The sequence below is a fragment of the Bubalus bubalis genome, chromosome 2 (genome assembly GCF_019923935.1).
Source record: "Bubalus bubalis isolate 160015118507 breed Murrah chromosome 2, NDDB_SH_1, whole genome shotgun sequence".
NCBI classification, from domain to species: domain Eukaryota; kingdom Metazoa; phylum Chordata; class Mammalia; order Artiodactyla; family Bovidae; genus Bubalus; species Bubalus bubalis.
In genome coordinates, this window is record NC_059158.1 from 170,801,794 (window position 1) to 170,824,505 (window position 22,712).

The 22,712-nt window shown below is 42.1% G+C and overlaps 1 protein-coding gene across 1 annotated transcript in view; it reads left to right on the plus strand.

The window, feature by feature from the left end:
- Positions 1-2,983: 2,983 nt before the first annotated feature.
- Positions 2,984-22,712, plus strand: part of CAB39 (calcium binding protein 39) — a 99,214-nt gene continuing 79,485 nt past the window's right edge. The window contains exon 1 of the mRNA XM_025278436.3: positions 2,984-3,343. The gene's annotated coding sequence lies outside the window, so the exon portion shown is untranslated. The remainder of the gene's footprint in view (positions 3,344-22,712) is intronic.

A 22,712-nucleotide genomic window follows, 5' to 3' on the forward strand; every position in this document is an offset into this window, starting at 1 on the left:
TCGTGTCTGACTTTTTGCAACCCCATGGACTGCAGCACACCAAGCTCCCCTGTCCTTCACTATCTCCCAGAGTTTGCTCAAACTCATGTCCACTGAGTTGATGATGTCATCCAACCATCTCATCCTCAGTCGTCCCTTTCTCCTCCCGCCCTCAGTCTTTCCCAGCATCAGGGTCTTTCCCAATGAGTCGGCTCTTTGCATCAGGTGGCCAAAGTATTGGAGCTTCAGCATCAGTCTTTCCAATGAATATTCAGGGTTGATTACCTTTAGGATTGACTGGTTTGATCTCCTTGCTGACCAAGGGACTCTCAATAGACTTCTTCAGCACCACAGTTCAAAAGCATCAATTTTCGGCACTTCGCCTTCTTTATGGTCTAAATGTATTTCTAAGTTACTCACCTTCATATCTGTTTCAGGTTCTTGCCCATTTCACCAAATTGTATCTTCCAGTTGCTTGAGAAAACAAAAAACAAACAAAACTTAGAAATCAGCAAAATCACATCAGCTCCTCCTTTTAAATGTGTCTAGAACAGGACCACTTCATTAGTCTTCCACTGGGCTGAGTCTCTCTTCTTGTCACTTGATTATTGCAAAAGCCTTCCAACTGGTCTCTTGGGTGAAACTCTCAGGCCCTTCAGGCTAGTCTTCACACCACAACCAGAGTAATTCTTTTGAAATGTCAGACCACGTCCTCTCTCTGCTCAAAACACTCCAAATAGCTCCCGCTCTCATTCAGTGTAAATACCAAAGTCCTCACTTTGGCCTATATGGCCTCCTCCTCTTCTCAACTCTCCCCTCTAAGCTCAAGGCTCTTGCCTTGGTGGGCTCCAAGGCATCTCCCCCTCAGGGTGTTGGTTTTTGCTGTTCCTTCTGCCATTCCATATACATAGCTCATAGCAGGCTCTTTCTTCAAATAGCTACCCTGGGCTTCCCAGGAGGCATCGTGGTAAAGAATCTGCCTGCCAATGCAGGAGATGCAAGAGACCTGGGTTCTGATCCCTCGGTTGGGAAGAGCCGTTGGAGTAGGAAATGGCAACCCACTTCAGTATTCTTGCCTGGAAAATTCCATGGACAGATGAAACTTCATGGGCTACAGTCCATGGGGGTTGCAAAGAGTCAGACACAACTAAGCAGGCACGCATGCACCCTTTGTGGGAGCACTGTAAATAACAATACCCTGCACTCTCTCCCCTCCTTAGCCTGTGTGGTTTTCTCCACAGCACTGAAAGCCATCTGAAGTAATATATTCAATAAATCAATCAATCACATGCAAACTTTACAGGACACCCTGTATTCTCTATGGGTGGTGGGTGGTTTAGTCACTAAGTCGTATCGGACTCTTTGCCACCCCATGGACTGCAGCCGGCCAGCCTCCTCTGTCCATGGGATTTTCCAGGCAAGAATACTGGAGTGGGTTGCCATTTCCTTCTCCAGGGGATCTTCCCGACCCAGGGATCCAACCTGGGTCTCCTGCACTGCAGGCAGATTCTTTACCGATTGAGCTACCAGGGAGATCCAAAGTCATATATATGTTGGTTTGTTTATTGTCTTCAGTTCAGTTCAGTCACTTACTCCTATCCGACTCTTTGTGAACCCCATGGACTGCAGCATGCCAGGCCTCCATGTCCATCACCAACTCCCCTTTACTCAAACTCATGTCCATTGAGTCAGTGATGCCATCCAACCATCTCATCCTCTGTCATCCCCTTCTCCTCCCGCCTTCAATCTTTTGGAGCAGGGAATGTTTTGTTCACTGCCCCACCACCTAGAATAGTGCCTGCCACACAGTCAGATCAGATCAGATCAGATCAGTCGCTCAGTCCTGTCCGACTCTTTGCGACCCCGTGAATCACAGCTCGCCAGGCCTCCCTGTCCATCACCAACTCCTGGAGTTCACTCAGACTCACGTCCATCGAGTCAGTGATGCCATCCAGCCATCTCATCCTCTGTCGTCCCCTTCTCCTCCTGCCCCCAATCCCTCCCAGCATCAGAGTCTTTTCCAATGAGTCAACTCTTTGCATGAGGTTGCCAAAGTACTGGAGTTTCAGCTTTAGCATCATTCCTTCCAAAGAAATCCCAGGGCTGATCTCCTTCAGAATGGACTGGTTGGATCTCCTTGCAGTCCAAGGGACTCTCAAGAGTCTTCTCCAACACCACAGTTCAAAAGCATCAATTCTTCGGCGCTCAGCCTTCTTCACAGTCCAACTCTCACATCCATACATGACCACAGGAAAAACCATAGCAGTAGATGTCCCCAAATACCTGCTCGATTACAAAGTAAAGCAAAGCAACTGAAAGAAATGAAGATACACATGTATGGTAACAGATACAGAGCCTGTTGTCGGAGTTTGCAATGCATTATCTCGTTCATCCTCAATTCAGTTCAGTTCAGTTCAGTCGCTCAGTCGTGTCCGACTCTTTGCGAGCCTATTATATATTATACTTTTGTGTGACTATGTGTGAAGCAACATAGGAATAAGGACAGGAAATAGCCCATAAGGACTAAACGGTGAAGTGGAGACTGAAATCCAGGCTGTTCGATCACTTTCTACGCTCTTTCTCAGAGGATGCTAAAAATGAGAGTTCTCTCTCCCTCGGGAGTATAAAGGAGTCTACACAAGTCGGCGCCCGACCTTTTAGCAGAAATAAAGCTCTGTTAAGAGTTCGGGAAGTGGTCGGAGAAAGTGGACGTAGGATTGCTCCGGGAAGAAGTGGTTGCACAGAAGAGATGGGGCTGAGCGCCAACGTTTAAGTGTCAGGTGAAAGGGGAGGAACCCCGGTCCTCGGCTTCCGCTTTTGTCTGCGCCCCTTCCCACTTCGGCTCTGCGAGGACTTCTACGCGCCCCCGCCTTGAGTCCGCCTGTCCGCCTCGGGGCGCCCGAGGCCAAAGGCGTGGGGCGGGGGGCGGGGTGTTGCGGCGCCGCCCGACGTCGTGCCCTCCGCGGCTGCGCAGTTCGCACGTCAAAGCCGGGCTCGGGCCGGGAACGGGGGTTTCGGGGAGCAGCGCGGCCTGGGGAGCGTCTGAAGCTCCGGGAGCCGGGAGAACGCGAAGGCAGCAGCGGGCCCCGCCGCAAAGCCGCAGCCCGAACGAGTGAGCGAGAGCAGCAGCAGCAGCAGTGCGGCGGCCGCCGCGGGAGCCTCTGGGCCGCCGTCCTCCCGCGCAGCCGCCGCCGCCGCCGCAGGATCCTGTCGCCGGGAGCAGGAGCGGGCGGAAGACAACGGAGGGGCCGAGCGCCCAAGCCGCGCCGCGGGGACCGAGCGAGCAGCCCGAGGCGGCGGCGGCCGCCGAAGACGGGGACGGCGACGACGCGGAGGTGGAGAGGGAGCCGCCCGGCCCAGCCCCGTGAGTGACCCGCCGGCCCGACCCCGCTCGCGGCGCGGACGCCAAGCCTGGCTTCCGCCTCCCTGCGGCCCCGGCCCGGCCCCGACCCCGAGGCTGCCTCCATTTTCTCCGGTTGGCGGTGGCGGGCTCCACACCCCCACCCCGGCCCAGGAGTCGGCGGGAGCGGCCCGGCCTGCCCGCTCTCCGCCCGGCCCGGGCCCCTCGGCGGGAGCCTTCCCCGTTCCCCGTCCCTCCCCGCAACCTCGTCCTAGCCGGCGCGGCGCTCAGGGGCCTGCGGCCCGGGACTCAGGGGACCCCATGCGCCCCTGCCCGCCTTCCGCGGTTCTTTGGCGGGGCTGTCGGCGCCCGGGTTTTGCGGGGGAGGGCGTCCGGGGCCCGGGCCGAGCCAACTGTCACTCCCACCGCACCAGGGCTCGGGGCCGCCGCGCTCCTCGCCCCCTGGTAAACTTACCTGTGACCCGGAGGCGGGCGAGCATCTTTGCGATCTTCCTCTCGGGAACACCGCCTAACCGATTTCTGGTTAGGGAATGGTGCGGCCGGAGCGTTCCCCCGGGTTCGGTTGGACCAACCTGCGCGCTGACCCTGCTTGCAGGCGCCACCCCCGCCCTCCGGTCGGTCGGCGCCGGAGGGATTCAAAAGGTGAACCCGGGCTCCGGGGCCCCCTTCCCACCCTCCCCCCACCCCGGGGGGTACCTTAGACGCTCTTGGTGCAGGAGATAAGGCACGATACCAGGAAGGAGGCGTTAAGTCCTGTGAAAGACCTACATAATGCTAAGAAAGGTACCCGGGAAAGACCGGGACCGATCGATCACACCCTTCCGGCTAGTAGAAATCTGGAAAACTTCCTGGGCTAGGCGGTACACAGCCGATCTTGAAGGCCCTGTGGGGATTTGGGAGAGAGGAGGGTTTGCAGAAGAGAACAGTGTGTGGAGGGGCAGCAAAGCTAGAGGAGGACAAAGGTAAAAAGGTACAGTCTAGGAATAGTAGATAATGCAGTTGGTTGCGTAAGGCCACGGTGAGGAGTGGTGTGGGGGCGGGGGGCGGTCGCCACAGTCGTTTGGGGTCCACATCCTGGAATACTGTAGAGGAGCTGTTTGGCATTCTAAGGAAAACTTAGAGCTCATTTCTCGGTGACTCATGGGCCTAGAAATGGAAGCTGGGGAATATTAAAGGCGTTCCTGTGAAAGAAAGAGAAGGAGGCCCAGTAGAGAGTTGACATTCTGTGCCTTGAATATAACGCACTTTGAGATAGATTTTGACAGCTTTCTGGATGTTCAGATAAATCCATGTCCAGGCTAGGCCAAAATACCTTTTGCAAAAAACTTCATTAGATGTCAGACTTTTAAGAAGTAATGGAAAGGTGTGTATAAAATGAAGTGTTTCTGTTGATGCGGTTCACTAAAATGCATCAGAACTTCTCACACTGTGTATTAGATGCCTACATTTTGGGACTGCTGAGCTGAACATAACTCAGTTCTTTGAGATGGTGTTTGTGTAAGGCAGTATAAATGGATGTTTTAAAAAATCAGATTGTTACTAATAAAAAGTTGGACATAGAAACTTTTTGTAGGACTGTAAACATTTATTAGTTTTTTAGTTATGAAAATATAGGAGAACTAGAAGTGAAAGTCTTTGGCTTTATTTTGTTCCATTTTTCCAGATAACTAGTGAATAAAGCCCCTGTATTTGAAGTCTAAGAAGTCTAAAAATTCTATGGAAGCAGCTTAGAACCAGTGATGGTTTTGTGAGCACATATTTGTTGTTTGCTTATATGACAAGTGAATGTCAATTTTTTTCAGTTAAAAAGACAGACTTGTAAAATGCAGGAAGTATTGTAAAATTTTTAAAAATTATCTTCTATAATCTTATCGCTTAGGTTTTGTTCTTGTGAACATTTTTGCATGTTTCCTTTTTATTCTTTTTTATATTTTTTCTTTACATAAGGAAATAAACTATATATACACATATATATATAGTTATTATTAGGCTTTTCCTTTTTGTCATTGAATATCTTCATATAAAAATATTTTTACCCAGATGTAAGGGAAAAATCTTAAGTATATGATTTTTTTTTCTGTCAGGATTGCCTTATTTACCTCAGATAAAATGCAGTAGTCATGCTTAGTAATTATTGCTGAGACAGAACTTTTTGTTAAGCCTTCTTGTTCGAAGACTTTGTTAACTTTTCTGTAAGATTTGGCTCCTGTTGCTTATTGAATAAAGAAAGGTTTTATCATTTGGAATGTGTGCTGTCATCAGGTACAGAAGAGATCGCATATTTCTGTTTTATGAGTGGATGTAATTTTAAAAAGCCACTATAAAAAGAGTACTTTCATAACTGGTATAATATCTCCCATACACTGTGATGCACCTCCCCCACCCACCACATCCACCTCCCCTTACCCCTGAAAACATCTTTATACTAAGGCCATCCATGTAGGTTAACTACCTTTTGATTATGACATCACAAAGATTCAGGCTAGACGTATTTCATCTTTCTGTTGGTATATCTTTGTGAAGTACAGAATTTGTTGTGAAATAATTTGCTGCTGTAACAAAATGGACTTTTTAAAGTTTCATGGCAGATCACCGTAGTTCATTAGCAGGTTCTTGTTTAAACCCGTTTTTCCCTTGTGCTTTACAATCTGTATTAGTGAGGTCTTTGTTTATGTTTCTCATGGCTTTTAAAGTGGGATACTGAGTTAGATTGTGTAAGTTTTCATAAGGTTAATATAAAAGAATAGCTGAGAAAGCCCAGTTTAATTATGGGGCTTGGTTTTATAATATGGTTTCACTTGTTTTATGTATGTATTTATTTATTTTTTGGCCACACTCTATGGCATGTGGGATCTTAGTTCCCAGGCCAGGGATCAAACCTGTGTCCCCTGGCAGAGTCTTAATTGCTGGACCTCAGGGAAGTGTGAATGTGATCTTATTTGAATCTTTATTTGTATGTTGTAAATGCATACCACACGGCATCCTTTATTGCTTTTGAATATTTGTTAAAGTATTTTTCTTTGGATAAACTTCTTTAGGTTGTGTGTGTGTGTGTGTGTGTTAGTCATTTAGTCGTCCCCGACTCTTTGTGACCCCATAGACTGCAGCCCACCAGGCTCCTCTGTCTGTGGAATTCTCCATGCACGAATACTGAAGTGGGTTGCCATTGCCTTTTGCATCTTTAGGTGTTAGATTTCTGCAGTAACTGCCATACTATACCAGGAGCCTTTTTTCCAGGAGAAGTTGATCATTCACAGTTGTACCATCTGCCATAAAAATACAAACACAAACCCAAATCCCCCCACTTTGGCAGGGAAAATTAAAATCCAGTATAGGGCAGGCCTTCATGTCAGATAGTGTCTTCTGGTTACCTTTCCAGTGGTATCTCTTTTAAAAATCAGTTTCCCTCCTTTCCATGGCTCCTTTTACTTAGAAATTTGATTATATGGGTGTTGTCTGGTGTTAGTAGAAATAGGAATCTGATAAGTGGATTAGTACAGATAATGGCAAAATGTTGGTAAAACTTTATGTGATGAAATTGTGGGAAAGATGATCAAATCTTTGATCATCTGGATTAGATTGCTCGTGATTTCTTTTGTTATTATGAGGTTATAAAGATCTTGTATTTGTGTGAATGCATATCAAATCAAGTAGCCTAAATATTGCATAACAATTTAGTCCTCGGTCTATATTTTTTTATTGAAAAGACTGGTTTTAGAGCCATCTTTAAAAAGGAATTGAGCTGTGTGAGTTCTTACTTTGTGTGTCTTGCCACTCAAGTGACTATCCAACTGGGTCCTAATCACTACCTTTGTCAGTCCATAGTATGAGGGGAGAACCAAGTGAGGCAAATGTCTGTACCACCAGTATTTATAGAGTAGATCCGTCTGGAAGTAAACGCTAAATGTTCTTTCTGTTTCTCAGGCCTTCCAAAGACTCTGAAAAGCTATTGTAAGACTGGACAGCAGATGATAAGATTGTGGTGATGACAACGGCTTATTGCAGTTAGCATTTTTGGGAGGGGGGGTGTGTGTGCATGCACATGTGTGCGTATGTAAGTGTGTGTGTGTTCTTCAATGTACCATTTCTCCTCTGTTGAGCTTCCTGGCCCTACTGTGCTTTTAACTTTTCTCTTGAGATAGGGGTGAGGGGATGGCAGAATTGTGGTTTTTAGCAACTGTGATGTCAGGTTGGCAGAGGAAGGAAGAGTGGCATACGGAGAATTGCAGGAAATCAGTCAGGTGTGAAGTAGCTCCAAAGGAGAGAGGTCATGCCTGCCCCGGTCATTTATGTTGGGCAGTGGCCGGCACATACCTGTTTTCATAACCCTTCATACATTGTGTCTAATTTGAGATTTCGATGCTCTGAATACAGCGTCTAGATTGTAGGTGTGTATGTGCTTCTTTATGTGTGTATGTGCATTTTCCTGTGTGCAGTCACAAAGGCAGAAAAATCTGGTTAACCAATATTTAGTGGCAGTCTGGTTTCATATGATAATTATTCCTTAGGAGCATTATCCGGCAGATAAATTTTTGATGACCAACGAAGTATGATAATGTTCAAGCGGCATCTCAGCACTTTAATTATTTTGATAAAATGTTTGTCTGAGAAACAAAATACACATTTTGTAGCTTGATCTTAATTAAGTTGCTGCTTTATTACTTTGTTTAATGATCTTTAGCTTGTTCTTTTACAGGGTACTGTTAACAGGTTAGTCACTGTTCTCTCCTTCCACAGTAGATTATTTATCAGCTGTATTTAGGCACAAGGAAGAAATAGCATGAACAGATTCCATTTACATGTCTATAGTTTAAGACCCACTCTGGGATTTATAGGATTCTGAGAGCCAGCATTACTAGTAGTTAAAAGCACCGATGCAGCCAGACTCCTGCATTGTTGAACCCTCACCCCCTCCTATGGGCTCTGTAACTAGGTGAATTCCTTCACTTCTCTGTAGCTTAGAGTCCTTGGATAGACTATGGACCTGGGGTCCTCACCCTCCAGGTCATGGACCAGTACCTCCTGTCAGATCAGGAGCAGCCTTAGATTAGAAATAAAGTACACAATAAATATAATGTGTTTGAATCATGTCGAAACCAGCCCCCTGCTTCCCAGTCCCTGGAAAAATTGTCTTCCCCGAAACCAGTCCCTCGTGCCAAAAAGGTTGAGACCGCTGCTCTAGACCATCTGAGGAGAGCGTAGGGGGTTAAATGAGTTACTGTGTCTAGAGTGCTTAGAATACGGCCTGGCACACACCAAGTTTTGAGCTAGTATTTGAACCCAGATCCCCTCGCTTGAAAATGGGGGCGCCCGGAGACAAGAGTATGACTGTCTCCTATGAAATAGTGTTGTTTCCCTCCTTAGGGTCTTGGTTTCTTGCTGACCGTTTTTGATTTAGTACTTTAGAATGAAGGTTTGTATGTGAGCCCTACTGTGATGGTGCCGACGCTAGACTGTTTCTAGCAGAAGAAACGTGAGAGCTTTAGGAACCCTGTAGTCGGAATGGTTCTTTCCACACCATGGCTGGAGCAGCAGGTGGCTGACTTTGAGCTGTAACTGGCAGAGCTTTCTCAAAGTAGAGTCACTTGCTCAGGGTTGTGCTGCAGGGCTGATGCAGAGCCTGATTCCCTGCTCTTTATCCAGTTTGCTTGAAAGTTAGTTTTATACTTCATGTAGCAGTGTCTTCTTAGAGCATTTGTTGTTGTTGTTGGGTCGCTAACTCGTGTCCGACTCTGTTGCAACCCTGTTGTGGACTGTAACCTGCCAGGCTCCTCTGTCCATGAGACTCACTATGACTCTCTTATATGAAATAGTTTCATTTCCCTCCATAGGGTCTTAGTTTCTTGCTGACTTTTTTGATTCAATAACTTTAGAATGAAAGTTTGTAAATAGACCCTAATGGGGGTATTAATAGGTTTCTAGGCAGCAACCACATATGGTAACACAGAATGAGATGTTGTATTCTAAATGCTTTAGTTATATAAAGTCATAATTTGATGAGTGGTTTATAGGTTTATTTGGCCGGTAAGTAATGTTTATTTTCCATGTTAGTCTTATAGAGAAGATGGGAGACCTTGTGTTACAGCGGGCAAAGCAGAAACCTGGGCCGATGGAAAGGGTTCTGGGCTGGGTCCTGACTTGTTCACTAATTGTGTCACTCCGGGTGAGTCTTTCCACCTCTCTAGGCTTCAGTCATCCCATTATTATACTCAGGGGACCAGACTGAAAAGCCCTTTCAGTCTCTTGCTCTTATTTTCAGTGATCCTGTGTGCAAGCTTTCTGTAGGCTTTTTTTCCCCTCTCCTGGGCACCTCTCCTTTGCCTGTGGTCTTGAAGTCAAGTTTCTTGACATGAGCTTTGAGGCCATGCTCTAACATTTTTTTCTGTTGGTTGTGTTCTGATGCTTCGTATTATTTCACAATAATTCTGCTTCAGGTAATAGTATATCAAAATCTATTTTTTTCCCCAAATTTTCTTTTTTTTGTACTTATGAATAAATGGTTGGGAACTAATATTTGTTACCAAGCTTAGCAAGTTAATGATAAACAAATCTTCAAGCCTCATAACTAGTTTCATTTCTCAGCGTTTAAGCACTATATGTTGTAAAGTTCTGTGAGCTGTTGTTTTGGGGAAAGGGAAAATATTAACTGAAGGCAGTGTGAGTGGAAAAGAAAGGGCCAATAGCATAGAAACCAATTGGAAGATGTGAAGAACATGCCTAAGATATTAATAGTGTTCTTTGGTTGTATTGGTACTAGTCCTCCACCTGTGAAAGGGTGGTAGGCTGGCTTAGATAGGATTGTTTCCAGCCCAGAGTTCTGTCACTGATAAGAGAGCAGTATTCACCACCCCTGAACACTTATAGCCTCTCAGACATCTATGATGCATACGTTTGTTCCGCAGGCAGTTTTTATTGCCTGTTACGCTGGTCCTGTTCTGTATGCCAGTCTCAGAGTTTCCAGGTAAATAGCTCTTCCCCTCTTTGAAGGCATGTTAAGAGCTAGTTTATGACTCTGGATTCTCCAACAGGGAGACAGAAACTCAGGTCACAGAATGATCCTTGCAGATCATTTGTGTGCATGCTTGCCAAGTCGCTTCAGTTGTATTGGACTCTTTGCAACTCTATGGACCTTAGCCCGCCAGGCTCCTTTGTCCATGGGATTCTCCAGGCAAGAATACTGGAGTGGGTTGCCGTGCCCTCCTCCAGAGGATCTTCCCAACCCAGGGACCAAACCCCTGTCTCTTACATCCCCTGCACTGGCAGGCAGATTCTTCACCACTAGTGCCCCCTGGGCAGCCCTACAGATTGTTTAGCTGTTTCTTTGCAGTATGGTTTTATTCTCTATTCTGCCTGTGTGTGTGTGTGAGACACACATTTCTCCTGAGTATGTAGGTTTTTGTATCAATAGATTTCCTATGTAAATTTTGTACAATAGATGGTAATATAGTTGAGTTGCTGGTTTTCGTTTAACCTTTTTGCATATCTATTTTCCCCTCTTCCCCTATATCCTGTTTTCAGAGTATGATACATTGTTTCTGTAAGTATTAAATGATTCAGTTATATAGTATTCTGATAAAACTACTCAGCAGAGTTGAAATACTTAACCAAAACACGGTTTTCTGTGTATTTTATTTCTCTCTGCCATCTTTATACTTATTTGAATCAGGTTTCTTGCTGTAAAGCTGAAGCTTATTAGGATCTCCTTTGTCCTGATAAGTTCACATAAAGCAGTATTTCCTAAATTGTGTTTTGCAGAACACTAGTCTTAGAAGCTGAGAAGGCAATGGCAGCCCACTCCAGTACTCTTGCCTAGAAAATCCCATGGACGGAGGAGCCTGGTGGGCTGCAGTCCATGGGGTCGCTAAGAGTTGGACACAACTTCACTTTCACTTTTCACTTTCATGCATTGGAGAAGGAAATGGCAACCCACTCCAGTGTTCTTGCCTGGAGAATCCCAGGGACAGGGGAGCCTGGTGGGCTGCTGTCTATGGGGTTGCACAGAGTCGGACACTACTGAAACGACTTAGCAGCAGCAGCAGCAGTCTTAGAAAAGATTAATAGTTGGTGGGAGAGGTTCCAGAGAAATTTTTAAGTTTAGGAAAGCGCTGGATTAAAAACAGTTAATCAGTTTTTATTTTTTGTTGATGGTTGTGTTACTGTGTTTCTGCAGAGCTTTTTAGAGTTTTAGTAATGTGCATTATGACTGTCCAGGAGGGACTGCAGTGTGCAGTATTTCACCATTTGTCAAGTGCATTTGGTCACAAGAACATCTCCTTTCCCCAGGAAATGACCACAGACACTTTGAAGGAGGGGTCTATTAGAGCATGATTTGGAAAACTCTATTATTTTCATACTTACTAATATGGAATTCAGAGCATTTGCTTTTTAATTTGAATGATTACTTACAACAAGTTGGAATTTAACTAAGATTGGAGTAATTTATTTTCAGTTTTGTTTGGAAGAATGAACACCTTAGATGAGTGACTTTTCAAGCTTTTTTTTTTTTTCTTTTTTTTTTTTAACTTCAGCCCATAGTGAGAAATTACATTTTTGATCAATGACCCAGCACATATATAAACACACTGTCAAAACTGAAAAAGAAGTTTCATGAAATAATACTTAGGCCTTCCTATGTACAATGGGTGCGTTCTGATACTTTTTATTCTGTTCTGTTTTTAAATGTATGTTATTAGGTCCTAAAATAATTTGACATTCAATTTGAGAAACACTGTGAGATTACATGAATTTATAAACTCTTAAGATGTTAGGGTGAGAAGATACTGTCAAGATTGTTTTGTGAGTGGGAAAACTAGAGCTTAGCCTGCAAGAGGAAGGGCTCTGGCCTTAGAATTCCTGGATTTAGATTCTGGTTGTTTTCTTGGGCAGGGTGTTCAGTGCCCATTCTGCCTCAGCTCTCTCATCAGTAAAATAGCGAGAGTAGAACCTGTGCATGGAGTAGTCCTGAGGATTCGGTAAGAAATGCTTTGCATAACGTCTGATAGATTCTAAGTGCCCCAAACCTTGTAGCTTTTATGATAACTGAAGTTCTAAAACTCTTTCCGCTGCACTGTATATACTTTCGAAAATATTTTAGGACTTTGGAAGTGTTAAAGTGGCCTTCAAGTGAACCTGAACTCTTTTTTGATGTGTAGCTGGATATATCATTTGTTCTGATGTTAGCCCTTTGGAATACTAAGCTTTAAAATAGCCATAAAGTGAAAGTTGCTTAGTTGTACCCCAACTCTTGGCAACCCGGTGCACTGTAGCCCGCCAGGCTCCTCTGTCCGTGGGATTCTCTAGGCAAGAATACTGGAGTTGGTAGCCATTCCCTTCTCTAGGGATATTCCTGACCCAAGGATTGAACCAGGATCTCCTGCATTGCAGGTGGATTCTTTACCATCTGAGCCACCAGGGAGGCTCTTAGGACCCACTTAAAGTTGATTTGCCTCATAATTGCTTCATGCCATATTCTTGTATTTTTTTAAACTATTTATAACAATATCTTAAGTTTAGAATAATCTTTCTTTATAACATGTAATTAAATACAAATAAGTACATACCTATATCAGTGATTAATTTAGTATTCTTACAGTTGTAGTTCACTGAAAGAAGGACAAGGTAAAGTTTGCTGTTGCCTGTTATATCTCTTTTTCTGCTGTTTTTAAAATCCCCCTCTTAATATTTTATAATACTATTGGGGGTTTAATTTTTGTGTCCTAACCTAAGAAAAGGAATATTTAGAGGGTGTTAACAACGGCAGAGGCCAAATCAGTTTGTAGACGACTCTACGTCGTCCTGAACTTAGCTGGCTTACTGCAGACATTTTTGTCACTTACTGAGGCATTTTCATTGTCCCTGATTATATCTTCTCTTTTTGTTTCTTTAATTGTCCGTTTGTCCTCAGTTCGACCTGAAATTGCTGAAATGAGAGGTTCTAATGAGCATCATTGAGGCAGACCAATTCAGTATTAAGAGGCATTCTGTGCTTACATAAGCAAAAGGAGCAAGATAAAAAGAATAAATGCACTAACATGGCTCATGTGCGTTACCTGCTGGTATACAGTTTAAGACCTCTTTATATATCTGCCTCATTTAAACCTATAATCTATTTTCATTCCCTGTTTTCAGTTGAGAAAGAGAAGCTGAGTGATTGGCCTGAAGTCATCCACCTAGAAAGGGACCCTAGATGTGAAAGCCTGGTTGCAGAGGGCGCGCTCGTGGCCCACCACGCTTTGTTGTTTTCACCACAAGGTGTTGAAATGTCGACTCCTCCCGGAACATAGGAAATTTCTGTTACAGAAACAAATAACATCAAGGTTTTTCAGTCAGCACATGTGATATTCTAGGATGCTGAGAGGACTTTCACATTGCCGGGTAGCTGTTGGTGGTCTTTGAGGAGCTGTGAAGAGAGGGAGCTGTGTAGGAAGAGGAGGGAAGCTCATGTACTGTTCTTCCAAAAAAGGAAAAGGTGGAATCCACCATTCATAGGCACTAAACTCGGTGTTGATTGCTGGACAGATTCCAGAAAGAGGTGCAGCCTTAGCAAAGTGCTGATTTCCAGCGGGTACTGTCCATTTATTAACTGTTTCTTTTCCTCCTAGGATTCTGTTAAGTTCTTGGATAATAAGAATGTAGCCAAAGTACGGATCTGCAATTGTTCATAGTTTAATTCATATTTGAGATTGACTGAAAAAATGTTAAATCATACAATTTAAATTGAAATATCTTTTAGGACTTAGAAATCATTTTGATGTCTTTACAAGATCATCTTACTTAGGTTCACTGTATTATAATATAGCTTTATAATAATATGCTTTTCCTAAGCTGCATCTGGCAAGTCAGTCTCAGAAACAGTAGCCTTGTGCCTTGCCTTCTCAAGTAGGTGAGAAGTAACTAGAACTTGTCCCATCTTCCTGTATGTGCACACAACAAAGTAAATATTGATACTGCCTAGTTTCATGTTGTGAAAATCATTCATCCCTGTTCCCTGAGATTGGTTGTAACCATTTGTTTACTCAAGAGTTAGTTGTCTTGCTCCTGAAGATGGTCTAGTGAGTGATGGAAGTAGGTTGATGGGAAGAGGACTGGACAATAGGAGAGTGCACTGTCCCCTCACAAGAGCTAGAAACCTACTGAGAGGGGGCGAAGGCGACAAATGTTAGCTTTTCTCTCTTCTGTGAAAGCTCCCACACTTTTAAAATGAAATATAGTGAGGAATGAGTGTCCTTATCCTAGGATATCATAGGTGTTGGAAAGGGCACAACTATCTTTTGCAGATGCTTCTTAAGAAGAGGAAGGAATAAGGAATAAGGAAGAGGAACAAGACATTGCAGTGCATCCAGAAGGAAGTGACCAGAGAGAGAGTCAGTGGCTCCAAATTTGTATGTCATGTGCAACTTTGAAAGAGCTGATGGTGAAAGCGGAACTGGTTGCTCTTGGGGATTGTTTTGAGCTGGAGCACTTGAATAGTGTGTGAATTATGAAGTATAGTAAATGTATGTTAAAGGCCATGGCCTCCCAACCAAAAAAGGGAGGGGAGCTTCAGACCTCTAGAATATGGAAGTGATAAGTGCTTTTAAAAGTCTTGAAATACTTAGCAATAATCTATCTTGATTATTCTAGCTCTAGAAAAATACCAGAAGATGTAAAATTCATCTTTAAAAGTCAGCATGAACTCTTAAAAACATATTAAAATAGAAGAACGACAACCTGATAAGACATCACAAAAGAAGAAAACTGTTTCAATTTCACTTATCAAAATAGCCATAAAAATTCTCAATAAAACACCAGCAAATTTAATTAAGTAGGAAATTCTCTTAATTAAAGAAGACAAAGGACATGTAATGCTTGGTATTTACTGTATGCCTTTATTCTAATATATTATCTCAGTTCATAGTCCTCAAGACTACCAATGGCATTTTTCACAAAACTAGAAAAAAATTTCACAATTCATATGGAAACACAAAAGACTCTGAATAGCCAAAGCAGCCTTGAGAAAGAAGAATGGAGCTGGAGGAATCAACCTTCCTGACTTCAAATTATACAACAAAGCTACAGTCATCAAGACAGTATGGTAATGGGACAAAAACAGAAATATAGACCAATGGAACAAGATAGAAAGCCCAGAAATAAACCCATGCACCTATGGATACCTTATTTTTGACAAAGGAGGCAAGAATTTACAATGGGGCAAAGATTGCCTCTTCAATAAATGGTGCTGGGAAAACTGGACAGCTACAAGTAAGAGAATGAAATTAAAACACTTCCTAGCACCATACACAATGATAAACTTAATGGCTTAAACACCTAAATGTAAGACCAGAATCTATAAAACTCTTAGAGGAAAACATAGAACACTTAATGACATAAATCAAAGCAAGATCCTCTATGACCCACCTCCTAGAGTAATGGAAATAAAAACAAAAGTAAACAAGTGAGACCTGATTAAACTTAAAAGCTTTTGCACAGCGAAGGAAGCTGTAAGCAAGGTGAAAAGACAACCCTCAGAATGGGAGAAAATAATAGCAAATGAAAAACTGATACAGGATTAATTTCCAAAATATACAGGCAGCTCATACAATTCAATACCAGAAAAACAAACAACCCAATCAAAAAGTGGGAAAAAGACCTAAACAGACATTTCTCCAAAGAAGACATACAGGTGGCTAACAAACACATGAAAAGGTGTTCAACATCACTCATTATTAGAGAAATGCAAATCAAAACCACAATGAGATAACACCTCATACCAGTCAGAATGGCCATCATCAAAAAGTCTACAAATAGTAAATGCTGGAGAGGGTGTGGAGAAAAGGGAATGCTCTCGCACTGTTGGTGGGAATGTAAATTGATACAGCTACTGTGGAAGACGGTATGGAGAGTCCTTAAAAAACTAGGAATAAAACTACCATTTGACCCAGCAATTCCACTCCTAGGCATATACCCTGAATATGCCTGGCATGTGGCTGAATATGCCTAAAACTGAAAAAGACACATGTATGCCATTGTTCTTTGCATCACTGTTTACAATAGCTAGAATGTGGAAGCAACCTAGATGTCCATCGACAGATGAATGGATAAAGAAGTTGTGGTACATATACACAATGGAATATTACTTGGCCATAAAAAGGAACACATTTGAGTCAGTTCTAATGAGGTGGTTGAACCTAGAGCCTGTTATACAAAGTGAAGTAAGTCAGAAAGAGAAAGATATATATCATAGTCTAAGACATATATACAGAATCTAGAAAAATGGTACTGAAGAATTTATTTGCAGGGCAGCAGTGGAGAAACAGACAGAGAATAGACTATGGACATGGAGAGAGGGGAGGAGAGGGTGAGATATATGGAAAGAGTAACATGGAAACTACAAAAAAAAAAAAGACAAAGGACATGCAATGCTCCGTATTTACTGTGTGCCTTTGTTCTAATATATTATCTCAGTTCACAGTCCTCAAAACAACTCAGAAAGGAGGTTGTTATTATTACCCTCATTTTACGAGTGACAGAATTTAGGCCAAGAAGTTGAATAATCTGCCCCTGGATAAATTGCCAATAAGTCACAGAGCCTAGTTTTTGAACCCTTGCAGTCTGGTAGGGCTCAGACTGGGCGGAGGAGCCTGGTAGGCTGCAGTCCATGGGGTCGCTAAGAGTTGGACACGACTGAGCGACTTGACTTTGACTTTTCACTTTGATGCATTGGAGAAGGAAATGGCAAGCCACTCCAGTGTTCTTGCCTGGAGAATCCCAGGGACAGGGGAGCCTGGTGGGCTGCCATCTACAGGGTCGCACAGAGTCGGACACGACTGAAGTGACTTAGCAGTAGCAGTCTGGTACCAACATACATTGAACATGCTGTATCATATTAATATAGCCAAGATAACAATGTAAATTCAACAGTTCTTGTTGATTATGAACTCTTTAAAAGCTGGTAGAAGATAAAAGAATATCTTAAACCAACAGCAAACAGCCTACTAATCGGAAAACACTGGTAGAATTCCCCTTGAAATCAGAAAATGAAACAAGCCTGCCCTACACCTTTAGCATTATCCTGGGCAATGCAAGATACATCAAATAAAAGGTACAACTGTTTGAAAAAAATGGTGCAGCTATATTTGTAGATGTTGCCGTCTTAAACCTAGGAAAACCAACAGAATCAATTGAAAGACTAAAAGTATGAATTCTATAAGGTAGCTGTATGCCACATAAAAACACTTAAAAGTTGGTAGCATTTTTCTTGCTAGCAATATCCAGTTCTAAAAATACTGGGAGAACAATCTCATTATAGCAACCAAAAATCAAATTCGTAAGTTGAGGGGATTGCTGAGAAATGTTTGGGATCTCTGAAGAAAACTAGTATAAATTTCATTGAGTGAAAAAAAGACTTAAAGATAGAGAGTTACCATGTTCTTGAATGTGAATACTGAATGTTATGAAGAAAGAAACTCGCCCAAATTAAATTAGTGTATCTTGGCCAGAGAGTATAGCCAGATTTTTAAGAAGTCACCTTAGGGAGTTTAGTGAAAGATAAAAATAAATGTACCTGCTACATAAGTGAAATCATACATCACTGGGAAGGAAGAAGGATTATTTAGCAAAAGAGTTTTAGATAATTGGTTATTGTTCTTTGGGAAAATCAATTTTGATAACTAAGCTACCCCTTTATGAAAATAAACCTGATGGGAGAATGAATTAAAAAACATAAATTAGGAAGGACATTTATATGAGTATTTATCAGACCTTTGAATAAGAAGCAGGCTTATTTCCATTGTTATCAAATGATCGAAAGGGGGGAAAAAACTAAAGTTAAATATGTGAAAAAACACTGCATGATGATGGAAGGTTAATCTTTACTTCAGTATAGTAAAAGCTCATGCAGACTGATAACTGTCATTTATTAGTAAGCCCTCCCTATGTTTTAAATGCAACCCTGGGTGTTTTATTCATGTTAAAAATTTAATAGTCATCCTAGCATTTGTAAATAATCAAGACTCAGAAGGTAAATGTTTTGCCCAAGAGTTTTTGTGTATACTTCTACTAAATGGTGGAACTTGGATTTGAACTTGGGTCTGATAAAAGCTTATGCTGTCAACTCTTAAAAGATGTTGTTTTCCAAACAGGTTGCTAGCCCTTGCTCTCAGTGGAGAGTGCTTTACCCTTGCTAGATCAGGGTAAATATTGCCTGGTCATAGGGGAGGCAGTTTAGTAGGGGTAACTAAATATCTTGGTTTGCCAGGAAAAGTCCAAGTTTATGACTGTTGTCCTCACATAATTATTCATTGCGTCCCCATTTATTCCCCACAGCTTCCTGGTTTAGATGGTAAATTTTGTCATCTAACATTCAGCACCTGCAAAACTAGCTGTTCTTTGACCACTACGATCCTGTTTTTGATGCTTAAGAAGCAAGGTTGTCTCTCGGATCCCAAGGTGTCTCCTCCTGAAGTAGCTTGATTTTTGAGGCATTAATTGTGGAGTCATGGCAGCTATCTGATCCTTCTTTGGAACTGAAAGGGTTTTCTGTACATTGAAACAAAAAGACTTTTTTGTCTGGGAACTGTGATGTTCTACCTCTAAAATGTTCTGCTTTTCCTCAGGTCAGACACTTGAAAGGAGAGGTTCTAAATGTAAACATCTTATTTTTGCCCACATTCCCTCTTTCACTCCTTGTCCACTCACATATGCAGCTTCTCAGGAACTATTGAAGAAAGAAGTTGTGGAGTTCCAGTTTTTAAATGGTTGTTGTTTGATGCCATGCAGCTCTGAAAGAGACTTAAAATTTTTTTCTGAGTTACAGTTAATTTACAGCGTTGTGTTAGTTTCTGATGTACAGTAAAGTGATTCCTTTTTCAGATTCTTTTCCCATATAGGTTATTACAGAATGTTGAGTAGAGTTTCTTGTGCTAAACAGTGGGCCTATTTTGATTATCTGTTTTATATATAGAAGTGTGTATATTAATCCCAAACTCCTAATTTATACCCCCTCTAACTTTCTCTTTAGCAACCGTAAGTTTGTTTTCTATGTCTGTGAGTCTGTTTCTGTTTCGTAAATAAGTTCATTTGTGTCATATTTTAGATTCCACATGGAAGTGATGTCATGATGTTTGTCTTTCTCTTTCTGACTAACCTCACTTAGTATAATAATATCTGTAAAGCCTCATAGATAATAGGGGCTTGAAAAATATGTTGAATAAACTTGGAAGTATTTTTTAATTTATCCTTACTGAATGGCTGGGACTGAACAGGAGTTGCATGCTGGAGTCAGGGCTCTTTGAGAGATGGAGGAGCTGTGACAACCATCTCTCACTTTAGAGACGAGGCCTGGGCCGTGGGTTAGTCACAGAAATTATTTGACTCTAAAGAAAAGTAATTAGTTCAGTTCAGTTACTCAGTCGTGTCCGGCTCTTTGGGACCCCATGGACTGCAGCATGCCAGGCCTCCCTGTCCATCACCAACTCCTGGAGCTTGCTCAGATTCATGTCCATCGAGTTGGTGATGCCATCCAACCATCTCCTCCTCTGTCATCTCCTTATCCTGCCTTCATTCTTTCCCAGCATTGGGGTCTTTTCCAGTGAGTCCGTTCTTTGTGTCAGATGGCCAAACTCTTGGAGTTTCATCTTCACCGTTAGTCCTTCCAGTGAATACTCAGGACTGATATTCAGAAAATCAGTGAAAATGATGGAAGCACTTTATTTCATTGTACACTGTGCATGTTGATTGCTTTGATACATTTTCCCTGTTTGACTTAATCTAGTCGTCTCTCCCCAGATGGGATGTTCCCTCAGCAGTGTTACCTGTTTCTACCTGAGCAAGAAAACTGATGCACTAGATCTTGCGGTTTTTAACAAATTTATCATGGTGGTAAGGTTAAAAGCCACACCCTTATGTTAAAACTAGCTAGTTATTTTTTTTCTTGTTCCTTGCCTTCCATTTTAGGGAAATGAAAAAAAAAAAAAAAAGTATGTGTCCTTCTCTTTTCTCCTTTCTGTCCCATTCTCTTCCTCCAAAGAATTAGATAAGCAAAGGAAAAATAAGGAAAGACAAAATGATTCTTGGGGCAACCTTAGGACACAAATAAATGCACGTGTTTTATACTAGCTTGTTGGGGACCACACATTTGGCTTTGAGTTTAGAAGCCAGAACACAGAAGAAAAGATCAGTTGCAAGGCTGTGTTCATGAGATAAAAGATAAACCAGCCACTTAGGAGAGGCATAATTTTTCCAGGAATTGAGACCCTGTGGATGCTTCATTATGCAGGCGCTGGGTCCTTGGTACACTTCTCTCTGTTCTCTACAGTGTCTATAAAAGTATCCTGTTCAAGTTTAAGGCATCTTAGTACAAGGCATAGGAATAGTGTTAGACTGGAGTGCAGTTTAATTAAACCACCACTTTTCTGATGCTCTTTAGCTATGGAAATAACCCTTTACAGTCATTCATGCCATTGAACTTTTGATGAAAATCGAATGCCATAGAGTCCAAGGTTATAGTTTTCTGCTTTAACATGAGCTGAAGGGACCAGCAGCACTAATCATCTGCCTTGGTAAATTGAATACCTTAACCAGGACTTGATTTCGAATCTACTTTAAGTTGACTTGGAAGCCAGGTGATTGTTTTCCTTAGAAAATAGCTCTGTGTCCACCATACAGATATGTGTAATGAACAATGTTTTATGTCATGAATTAGTAGTTTTTTAAAAATTTGTCAAATTTCTGACACAGAAGCCCAACATAAAAAAAAAAAACAAACGATAAGAGTGAGGTGACCCTCACCTGCTCTAGACCTTAGGGCAGGGTTTAAAAGCCACTGTCAGATTTATGGTGAATGGCATTTTAGTTTGGAAAAACTTCAAAGCCTGGATCGCTAGACTCCCACTTTTATGGAACAAACTTACCCGGTGTGCCACCTACCCCTAGAATACCTGTAAAAAGCCTGATTTTAACATTAACTCATTCACTTCCTATTTAAACCACTATGATTCTGATAGGTCGACAATATGGTTAGCAATAACCCAGACATTTGGGAAAACAAAAACCACGAAGGTAAATTTTTGAGGCCTGGTAATCATATTAACTTTAGTTGGTAGCATTGTTCTGCTAAGAATCCCGTGTTCAAATTGTTGTAGAGGGAAGTAAGTTTTTAATGTAAGTACATGTATCCATTGTAGCTTTTCCTGAATGTTTGAGGTCTCTACCTAAAACTCAACTTTCATATTCCCTTGGATATAAAATGTCTCTGTTGTACATTTTCAGTACAGCTTTCAGATTAAAAAGCAAGTCTTCCATTGTGACTATATTGTGAGTGTCAACACTCACCTGAAAAGAACCACTCCATAAAGTGTGGAATGTTCCTTGAGCAATAAAAGGAACCATGTGGTTATTCTGTAAACAGCACTTAAGTTTACAGTGAGTTCTGTAAACATACTGCCTTCTGCCTTCCTTTTCATTCGACACTTTTTTACCCCCCTAGAACTTGATGAAATTACAAAAAGTAATTTTTGTTTCCTTTTTGTAGCTCAGATTGTTTCATAAAGCTCTCTGATGAATTGTAATATATTTTCTTTTATACAAATTTATTGTGTCTATAAAATGCAGCTCAAGAAGCATCTTCTCTGTTGAGATGTGAGACCTTCAGCACACAACGCCCTGTCCGTCCTCTGAGCTTGCCTCTCATCTCCTCTGTTACTTGGGTTTGCCGTGCAGGGCCTGGTGGCATGAATTAGTCTTCTGTAGACTGCGCACTTCCTGCGTGCGCCTTGTCTCCCTCACTGTGTTCTAAGTCCTGGAAGAACTCCTAGTGAGTGTATACCACCAGATGTGGCATGACCACATCTTTTGGTCCATGAGTTTTAGCTATAGGATTGGGAACTTTTTCCCTCCAGAAACACAAGAATTTTTATATATGATCATGCTAGTCAGTTAAGAGATGAATTCAGTCACTTCCTCAGAAATAAAATGTTTTCAGCCTCATTATTTCATCTAGAGTTTTTCTTTCAATCTGAGATCAAACCTCCATATACCAGTTAGTGTGCTGATTTGGAAGGGTAAAATAATTCTCAGAGAAATCACCGTTGGGTAATATGTTCTAAACGATCCTCTAAAGGGCCGTGCAGTTCTGTGACTCTAAATATTTCTGCTGGAAAAAGTCTTATTTACACTGAATACCACCATACGGTGGCCTTTGAGCAGTTTAAAAAGGAAACAAACTGAATCTCCAGCTATGGTGCTTCGGCTCAGGCTGGTTTTGTGGTGTGTTTGTGCTTTTTTGGGCATTTAGCCAGAACAGAAATAGCAATGCTGGACCTTGAAGGAGAGTGATTTTCCAGGTTTACATCTGATCTTCTAGAAATAATTTTTAAGGTTATAAATTTTTAAAAGG